The 10504-nt window shown below is 47.4% G+C and overlaps 1 long non-coding RNA gene across 1 annotated transcript; it reads right to left on the bottom strand.

Moving 5' to 3' along the window:
* Positions 1-2790: 2790 nt before the first annotated feature.
* Positions 2791-3611, bottom strand: LOC115067717. Its single transcript, XR_003847085.1, has 2 exons — positions 3322-3611; positions 2791-2829 (listed from the first exon to the last, which is right to left on the bottom strand). It is a non-coding gene; the product is annotated as an uncharacterized LOC115067717 (long non-coding RNA).
* Positions 3612-10504: the final 6893 nt, after the last annotated feature.

Here is a 10504-nt window from a genome sequence, read left to right as displayed (position 1 = left end):
GAATAGGAAGGGGTCTTCCAAACACGATCTCATAGGAGGTTAACCCTAGCAGATAGGGTGAGTTCCTCACCCTACACAGGGCAAAGGGAAGGAGAGCCACTCAGTCCCTGCCAGTCTCCATGGTTAATTTGGTAAGGGTCTCTTTTAGAGTCCTATTCATCCTCTCTACCTGTCCAGAGCTCTGGGGCCTGTACGCACAATGTAATTTCCATCTTGCCCCCAATATCCTAGCTAATTCCTGGGTTACCTGTGATGCAAAGGCTGGCCCGTTGTCGGAGCTCAGAAGGGCTGGGACGCCATACCTGGGTAAGATGTCCTCCAGCAGTTTCTTGGCTACCACCTGAACAGTCTCATGCTTGGTGGGGAAGGCTTCAGTCCATCCTGAAAAGGTGCCTACCAGAACTAGTAGATATCTGTAACCATACTTGCCTGGCTTAACCTCTGTAAAGTCCATCTCCCAGTGGGCCCCTGGTCTAGAGCCCCTCATTTGAGCCCCTTGTTCCTTAGGATGGTTTTCAGCATTGGTCAGCTTGCAACTAAGGCATGCAGAGGTGATGGCATTAGCCAGTGTGCATAGATTTAAGACTTAAGTGAGCATTTCTTAAGAGTTCAGCTGTCTTCCTTGTACCCAGGTGAGTGGTTCGGTGGATGTGTGAGAGGAGGTCTTTGGCCAGGTCATTTGGTAGAATAACTCTACAGTCTCCTGTATGCCACCAAAGACCGATCTTTTGAGCCTTTGGAAGCCTGTGTATCATCTTCATATCTGCTTGGGAGTAGCAAGGCTGATCGGGTAGGATGGGGGGGCAGGATCTGGCAGTTGGATTGGTAAAATCTGGAAAGCCTCCAAGGCTTTCCTGTCTGCTCTTTGATTTCCTCGAGCTATGGGCACGTTAGCTTTCTGGTGCCCGGGGCAGTGGATAATAGCCAACTTCTTAGGCAGCCATAGGGCCACCAACAAGTCAAGAATTTCTTGTTTATTTTTAATAGCTTTTCCCTCTGCTGTGAGCAGTCCCCTTTCCTGGTAGATGGCTCCATGCACATGTGCCGTAGCAAAGGCATATTGGCTGTCTGTGTACACATTCAATCGTCTGTTCTTTCCAAGCCTAAGGCCCTCAGTCAGAGATATCAGTTTGGATCTCTGAGCTGAGGTTCCTGCAAGCAAAGCCACCACCAAACAGTCTCAGTCTCAGTTACCACTGCCGCCCCTGCATACCTCTCCCCATCCTTCAGGAAACTGCTGCTGTCAGTGAACCAAGTAGCTTCTGCATCGGAGGGTGGCTGATAGGTCAGGTCATTTATGAGCCATGTACCTGGCTCAGGATCCCTGCACAATCGTGCAGGGGCATGTCCAAGTCAGGGTTGGGCAGCAGGGTGGCTGGGTTAAGGGCGGTGCTTGAGAGGAACCGAATTCTTGGAGGGTTAAGAAGCAAGCTCTGATAATGGGTTATTTGGGCATTGCTCAACCAGCGGTCCGGTGGCTGCTTGAGAATTCCTTCAATAGCATGAGGAGTGGTGATGTGCAGTTCTTGCCCTAATGTCAATTTATCAGCATCCCTGACTAGAAGGGCAGTAGTAGCTATAATCCACAGACACGGTGGCCATCCTGTGGCTACTGGATCAAGTTTCTTAGACAAATATGCCACTGGTCTATTCCAGGGTCCTAATGTTTGAGTCAGGATTCCTTTGGCTATTCCTTTCTTTTCATCTATGTAGAGGTGGAAAGGCTTAGTGACATTAGGAAGCCCCAAAGCCAAGGCTGCCAGGAGGGCTTGCTTAATTTCGTTAAAGGCCCTTTCTCTTTCCCCTGTCCAAATGAAAGTCTCATTCTCTTTTGTAGCCTCATAGAGAGGCTTAGCCAATTCAGCAAACCCCAGGATCCAGAGGCAGCAAAACCCTGCTGATCCCAGAAACTCCCTCACTGCTCTCTGGGAGTTGGGGAAAGGAATTTTCTGCACCATTTCTTTTCTGGCATCTGTGAGCCATCTTTGTCCTTCCTTTAGAATGTACCCTAGATAAATCACTTCTCGATGACACATTTGTGCCTTCTTAGCAGATGCCCAGCATCCTAGCCTGCCCAGAGTCTCCAGCAAATCCCTAGTTCCTTGCTGACATAGTACAGTGTCATCAGCAGCTATCAGGATGTCATCTACATACTGCAATAGAGTGAGCCAGGGGTGTTCCAGCCTGCAGTAACCCAAATCTTCATGAATTGCCTCATTAAAGAGAGTGGGAGAGTTCTTGAATCCCTGAGGCAGGCAAGTCCAGGTCAGCTGTCCGCTGAAACTGACCTCTGGATCTTGCCATTCGAAGGCAAAGAATGGCTGACTTTCCTTGGCTAAGGGCAGGCTAAAGAAGGCATCTTTTAAATCTAGTACAGTATACCAGCTCCTGGAGGATGGCAAGGAGCTCAGGCGGGTATAGGGATTACACACCATGGGATGGATATACATAACCTGCTTATTTACTTCTCTCAGATCCTGTACTGGCTGGTAATCATTTGAGTTTGGCTTCTTTACCAGGAGGAGAGGTGTATTCCATGCAGACCTGCAGGGTACTAGGATACCCTGGTCTCTTAGCCTCCAGATGTGTGGGGAAATCCCTGATCTGGCTTCATGTGACATTGGATACTGCTTCACATGAGCCGGAAGGGCTCCCGGTTTCAGCTCCACCGAGATGGGTGGCCGGTGGGCTCCCAGCCCCGTCCCTCCAGTCTCAGCCCAGGCCAGAGGAAATTCCTGCAGCCAAACAGAAATCTCCATTGCCTGCAGGTTCAGTTTTTGGTGCAGTCGGTACTCGTCTTCCAGTTGCAAGGTCAGTGGCCTCCTTTATCTATTAAATGAACCCCATTAGGTGAAAAGTGGATGTGGGCTCCAATTTTAGTTAGCAAGTCTCTACCTAAGAGAGGGTGGGGCAATCTGGCATGACTAGGGAGGAGTGGGACACCTGGCCCATCCCTAGGTCCACTTTCCTTCAGGTGGTCCATGAATATTGATTCATGCCAGTTGCTCCCTGTACCCAAGACCTTTTGTTTGACAATTTCCCTAGGGTCTCTGTTAACACTGAATGTTGAGCACCTATGTCTACATGGAAGCTCACAGGTGTCCCCTCCATTCTGAGAGTTACCCTGGGCTCAGGGAGGGGATCTGGAACCCTGTCCTCCCTATTCGCTCCATTCCCCAAGCTCCAGGACTTGTGTTCCTTCACGGACCTGCTCCTGCCCAGCTGGTCTTTCTGGACATTCCTTCTTCCAATGGCCCATTTTCTTACAATAGGCACATTGGTTTTTTAACAATTTTGGTCACCCTTCTGGGCATCTCTTACCTTGTTCAGCAGATAGGTATCACAGCTGGTGTTCTCTTTCACCTGGGGACCTGGTTGATGTGACCAGAAGGATCATGGAAAAGTCGCAGGTCTGCTTGGCACTGGCAGCAGCAGCGACCCAGGCCTGCTTGTCCTCAGGATTCTCTCGATGATTGTAGACATTCTCAGCCACTGCCAGAAGCTCTGGCAGGGTTTTATCTGCCAGTCTGTCCAATTTCTGCAATTTGCACCTAATATTGAGTGCAGACTGGTTCACGAACGCCAGGATCACTGCATTCTTATTCTCGGGTGCTTCCGAGTCCATTGGAGTATAGGTACGGAACGCCTCAAGGACCCTTTCTAAGAATGCTGGGGGTGATTCTGCTCTCCCTTGCTGCATGCCACTAATCTTGGCCAAATTGGTGGGACGCCTTGCGGCCACCCAGAAACCCCCCCATTAGAGTCTGGCAGTAGACCTGGAGCCTCTCCTTACCTTCAGCCACATTGAAGTCCCAATTCGGCCTAACCAGGGGAAAGGCTTCATCTATTAGGGCCTGATTGGTGGTGGGATTTCCATCCACCCCAGGGACCAGCTTGCGGGCTTCAACCAGGATCCAGTCTCTTTCTCAGTGGTGAACAGGACCTGCAAAAGCTGCTGAATGGGTAAACAAAACAGATTCTAGCAAATCAATTAGACCTTGGGGCTTTTCAGAAAATTTAGCCATCTGCAGCTTCCAATTGTAGAGGTCGCTAGTTGCAAATGGCCAATACTGCATCTGTTGGTCCCCTGCTTCAGTGAGCGGCCCCACAGCCCGGAGGGGGAGGACAGTAGAGTCTTCCACCAGCCTTGGCTGTCCCCTTTGGACCCTCTGTGTCTGGGGAGGGTGTTCTTCTGCCTTGTGGGGTGGGCCTGCCTCCACCTCCCCCGGGGTGTCCTGAAGCTATGCTTGTGGGACAGGCTGATGGGCGATGGCTCAAGCAGAAGTTCTTCCCCTGTGCCTCCTGCAAGACAGGGTAGAGAGGGGCAGAGGGTTTAGTTTCATTTCTCTGCCACTCATCCTCATGCAGGGTGAGGACAGTCAGCTTTGGGCCAGTGGGGAGAGGAGGAAGGAATGGCTTTAACCATTTTGGAGGCTCCTCCACCATAATCTGCCAAGTTGTGATGTAAGGGACCTGGTCAGGGTGGCCTGGATGGCCATAGATTATATCCTTTACTCTGTAGATAGTGGGCAGGTCAAGTGTCCCCTCTTCAGGCCAACCAGCCCCAAAGGTCGGCCATTCATTCCTACAAAACATAAAGAGCTTCCCTTTCTTTACTCTTAACCCCAGGCTAATTAGCCTGGGCTTTGAACTCCGAGAAGTGATCCTGGAAAAGGCTAAGAGGAGTTACTTGGTTCTGTCCCATCTCTTCTAACGCAGTAAGAGTCACAAACACAACAAAAAGCACAACACACAGAAAAACAACACACAGTTAGTTGGCACCTTAAACTGAAAATAGGACGATGGCCTTTTGCCTCCTGGCGGGCATGACCCGCTCCATCCTTCAAAATTTACCAAGGGGATCCAATCCCCACCAGGTGGGTCCAGGACATCTCCTGAGTCCCACAGCGTGGGGCCTTCCAGCGCGTCCGCCTAGACTTTCAACAGGCAATCTCAAACTGGGCCCAAAAACCAGACGCATGCAAATACAAAAGACAAAAACACAAGAGACACTCACCGATCGAATCAGGCAGACTTAGCACTCTGGGGTCCCATAGGGGGTTCTTAGGGATCCTGGACAAGCCCCAAAATGTTGTGCCCAGAGAACGGGCCCCCAAGAATAACCACAGAATCCAGAGGGCATGCAAGAACAAAGAGTCTTTATTCGGGCTTAAGCTCGGGCTCTCAGACCTCACCAACGCAATGGATCTGTGCTGAGAGCCCCAATTGCAGGGGATGGAAGATTTTTATAGGTTTCAGACAAAGAATAACAGAGTTACATCTTGATTGGTCCAAAGAGCCTGTGTGCACCAACACACTTTTGAATTGATTGGCTACTTGGGATGCATCCTTTGAGGTCTCTCATTGGTGGGTCCTATCATCAGTGCTGTGGAATATGCTGACTGTTATCTGTGGGGCCAGAAGTCTCTGTTCCTACCTTATAAGGCTGTTATATGCTTGAGCTTGCTTGATCTATAGCCTCCTGGGGTGGGGGTGGTAGGTGAGATTACAACATGCCTGGGCATGTTCAGGCCTGTCTGAAACAACTAGTCAAAATGGGGTCAATACAGTTTGTCCTCTCAGCCAAGCAATCAACCAGTTTACAGAAGTGAAAAAGAGCAGTTAGTCCTAAAGAGGGGCAGGGGTCTCGGGAATCCAGGGTGGGGGGGGGCAGGAGGTGGGCTTCACAGTAGTCACTTGCAAGATAAATAAAATTTGGCTAATTCATAACACCTGGAATCTGAGCAGTCCTTCCAAGTGATTTCAGCATTGTAACAGTTACTATTCTGCTGAGTGCTTTTAGTGTGGAAGTACCCAGCTGCCCAGTGTAAGCGTATTTGCAAACTCAGGCACCAGCAGGTATTTTTTCCCATAGTAAGTTTTATCACTTGAAATTAGGAGCTGTTTTAATCAGGTGTTACAGCTCTCAAGTGTTTAATTTTTGGAAAATAGTTCTCTGTTCAGACCACAGACTCCCTGAGGCCAGCACCTGTAACCACTCATCACTCTAAACCCACCTGGAATAAAGCTCACCCTGCAGGTGGCAGATGCTGAAGATATGGTAAGACAGAGCTTGGAAGGTTTGAATGGCCACCACTGGGGCAGTGACATACATGTTGCTTGCTCTTATCATGTGTGGAATTAGTGGAGGTATTAGCTGAAGCTTGAAGTAGAGGGGAATACACCTGAACCTCCTGAAGTTGGCAGGTCATTTGCACAGTCTTACTCTGTCTTCTTGTCTCTGAAATGGGGACAAAGCACCTGCCTCACAGAACCAGAGTAGAGGAACTGACTGCATGACAAATTCTGTGCTCAGCATGTGTAAAGTGCAGATGTACACTCTGAACATGGCCTATAGGCTGTGCAGTGGCATCTTTCCAGCCTCTGGCATGTGTAATAAATGTCATTGCTTCCTACATTCCCACAGTAGAATCTAGCACAAGAGTACAGGCATTCAACCTAAAAAGATGAGGTAGGGTGTACTGGAATGGATGGTAGAAAATTCATTTCTGAGCAATATACATTTTATTACTGAAAACATTTCTGTGTCCTAAAACTAAAATAATTAAGATCTGTTTCAGTTTCATTTTTCATCACATCCATGGTTAAGGTGCAATTCTTAAGAAGAATTACACAGGGCATGTGTTCTATACATCAGCTCCATTACAAAATAGCCCGTCAGCCTGTATTTAAATTGCTTTGTCTTGTCTCTGAGAATGCACTCTCAGACTTGGTGAATTCCCACTGTCCCCAGGCAGCCTGAATGGAGGGCAGAGATGGATATGGTTTGGGGCAAAGGTGGGGACAATTCTGGTGATCTGTGGCCAGGTTCTAACATTTATTCCCAAAGCAGACAGATGCCCTTCTGAGTGAAGTCACTCTCCATAGCACCTCTACAGAGACAATATAGTGGTATGACCTCTGGTCATGGCTGTTTTCATTTACCTTTCTGTTTTAGTATCAGAAATTGCTTCACTAAACAAATTAATTTCTAGCAGTTAATCCTATTTATATGTCATTTGCCTCAATTAACTTCAATATTATCCTACATATTTAAAGACTGTTCCACACAGATCTGGTCTTATCTGTGAGAATGGGATGCTCTTGTCCTGCTGTGGCCTTCACCTCTGTTGGATTCCCATTCACACCTCGTGGACTTATTGCTACAGGAGGGGAGAAGGGCTGAGATCCAGTCCCAACTCACCAACCCTCAGGGCCTGGACATTATCATTTATATGGAGATGTTGGCCCCCCAAAGTTAAAGTAGGATCACATGAGGAAGACAGACCAGACTCCTGTAGCCTGATGCATCAGTCTTTGGGTATGGTCCAGATGTCTGCATGTTATAAATATCCTGGGTGATTGTCAACACAACAGTGAGAAGCACTATGAACCATTATTAAGAAAGTTTGCGTTTGGTCCTAATATTCAGGTTCAAGGTCACCTAGAAAAATTGCTTTAATTAGTCAATACACTCAGACTTGAAGATAACTTTGGTTTGAAGAGAATTAGCCAATTTTCTTGTAGGATATCATACTGGGCATGGGTCCTGGATGGCTCTGACCATATCTTCCTCTACCAGAGCACAGCTGTTAAGTAACACACACACACACACACACACACACACACACACACACACGCTCATCAAGTCTGAGACAGAAGTGTTTAGTTGTGGCTTTCCCTGGGACACCCAATCTTCCTTGACAAATAAGATTGTCTTCTAGCTGCATGTCCCACACTGTGACCCTACATCTGTGAGTCCCATGCCTCTCAGCCACTGGCTCCACTATGGTCTGCATGTTTGACAAGCCTCCTTCTGTTTCTATTCCTTAACTGTGCTTCTGGTTGGTTTTGGCTTGTGAGCACCCTATTCTCCATAAGTGGGGACACCACACAAACTGCCTTTAGAAATAGAACACCTGAGAGTGACCATCTGTGCTTGATGAGACAAAGGGTCAGAGGCAGGAGCTGATCTGTCTTGAGCAAACACAGGGTCACTTCTTCAGTAGTAGACATATCTTCCTTTAATAGGAAATTCCTGGAGACTTATCAGCATATCTAGGAAGTGATATCCATGGGGGGAAATCATAGGGAATAAAGAGATAGGTATGTGGGAACACTGGCTCAGGGTTTCTTTGAACACAGGTCACTGTCCTGGTGTGGCCAGCTGGGTCTCACTTATGTGACTGGACAAGAAGTGTAACAGAACTTAAGGAAATGGGGGCCATTGAGGTTTACATCTGCAGTAGAGGAGGCTGGTATTCTGGTACCTGCTCAGGGGAAACTGAAGATGAGTGGTTGGTGCCCTGCAAATGCTACCACACTGTACAAGTTCAACATCTGTGGTTACTATGTGACACCTATGCAAAACTCTTAAAAATATAAGGTAGAGAAATCAAAGATGGAGATGGGAACTGAATGCAGGGCTGTTCTGCCTCCTGTGAGTAAAGAGATGCTGACTTTTGGAATAATTATCAGAAAAAAATCAAGACTAGATACTGAAGAGAAGCCCTGCAGTAGACCTTGTCCATCTCACGATTTCTCTGAGCAGTTGCCTTCAGTCAGTCTATGGATTTTGATTTTGATTCTTTTTTGTCTTTTTGAGACATAGTCTCCCTGTAACACCAGTTGTCAGGGTAAGATCAGACTTCCCTCAGTCTCACAGAGATCCACCTGACTATGCTTCTTGGGTGCTGGGATCAAAGGAATGTTGTATCACACCCAGTTGGAATGATGACTTTATTCCTCAGTGTCTTCTATTTAAAGATGTGATTATTTGTGGTTGGTGACATACAGTGTAAATTTTTAAAGTAAAGAGGGCAGGGGATATACCCCACCTTATCTCTGAAAACCCAATATTCTGGGTGGCTTATGAGGGTTGCTGTCAAAATGTGATATGAGAAATGTCTGCAAGGTGCATCTGGGTTTGCCAAGTACTTTTGCAAACCTCATGCCCTGCAACTCAGAGTCATATCAGAAGCAGGTTTTGTAGGCTGACACCTCTCAGCCTATAAAGACAGAGTCTGTGGGTTCATCCTGATTTTATCCAACACCCTTCAGCCGTAAAGGCTGTGGGCATAATTCCACATGCTGTGTCCTATGTATAGAAAGACTCTTGTGGATCAGTGTGACAGGTTTGGCTGCAAAGTGAACTGTAGAGAATATTTTGTTTTTAAGGCCCCTAAAATTCAAGACCAATCATTGTAACTGGTGGACAACATCAGTCTATGTACCAGTGGGGTCAATGTCCTCTGGAGGTCACAGGGTCCATTCAGGTGCCTCAGTAGATGCACTTGCATTTGGGTATCTGGTCCTGGGTTCTAACATCTCTACCCTTTGTGTACCCTGAAGGTCACTGACCAACAGAGGACCTGGCCTGAGCATCTCTTGATCCTTGATATTGCCTGGACAAGTTTGTCTTTTCAAGTAAATTCCCAGAATCACCTTACTTATTTTATAGCTATACAATCAGGAAAAAAATGAGAGGGAAGTAAGAGAAAAACAGACTAAACTGATATTTATCATTTTGGATATATGAGGATCAACTTTCTATCCTAAGGGATTAGCATGAACAGGTGGACCTTTGGCTTCCTGACCTTCCTACATGAGTGACTCCCTTTCTGTTGTTTAGTGTATGTGGAGATCACAGAGACTTCCTGCTCTATGGAGCAAGCTCCAGTGCAAATTTAGATCACAACATAGAAAATACTGTTTTCATCACTTCAGTTTTCCAGAGGGAAATGATTTGCTGTCCTCCAGTGGCAGGATTCCTTCCCCTACTCAAGATCAGTATTTAGAAACCAAAGTAGAAGAGAAACCAGTACAGCACCTGGTGGTGCAGCTGAGAAACATAAAAGTTGTTCATCAGGACAGGGTCCCCAACTGGTGATGTCAGTTGTGACAGTGCCAGTCATCCTGGCTTTTCTCAGACATGTATGCTCCTAACTCTGACAGACCTTGCAGAGGTAGGTAGAGCAGAGGCAAGTGGAGCACAGGCAAATAGGATGGGAAACCCAAGGAGGACTTGGACTTGGGAAGGCACATCTTTGTTGTGAGACCTCAGTGCTGGTGAGGAAAGAGGGTTGGGAGAGGCAGGGGGAAGGAAGAAAATGGAAATGTTGCTGGCATGAAACAGGGTTACCCAGGTCCAAGCAGCAAGTGCTGGGGAGTGGAAGCAGGTGCTGGGCAGCAGTAGAAATTAGCAGCCATACATGGTGTCTTCAAGGTCCTGGGACCCTCTGTCTGTTCTTCTTCTCAAATGCAGTCACCTGTTGTGTGCCTGGGAGTGACAGGGTGACTGAGCACATATAGGACACACAGAGAATACTCTGAAAGGTATCCTAATACAGGGGGAGAGGAGAGAGGAAGAAGTTGTAAATATCTGTGGCCAATAATCAATAGGTAAGAAAAGGACTGTCCTGGCTCACGCAGATAGATGCTCCATAACCTTCCCTGTATCACTGACAACTAAACATCTGTACTCTGTCTTTATTTCTCCACACTG

Source organism: Nannospalax galili, unplaced genomic scaffold (assembly GCF_000622305.1).
Source record: "Nannospalax galili isolate Female #2095 unplaced genomic scaffold, S.galili_v1.0 scaffold1127, whole genome shotgun sequence".
In the NCBI taxonomy this organism is placed as follows: Eukaryota; Metazoa; Chordata; class Mammalia; order Rodentia; family Spalacidae; genus Nannospalax; species Nannospalax galili.
Note: the sequence above shows the minus strand (reverse complement) of the source record. Positions and strands in the feature narration are given on the sequence as shown.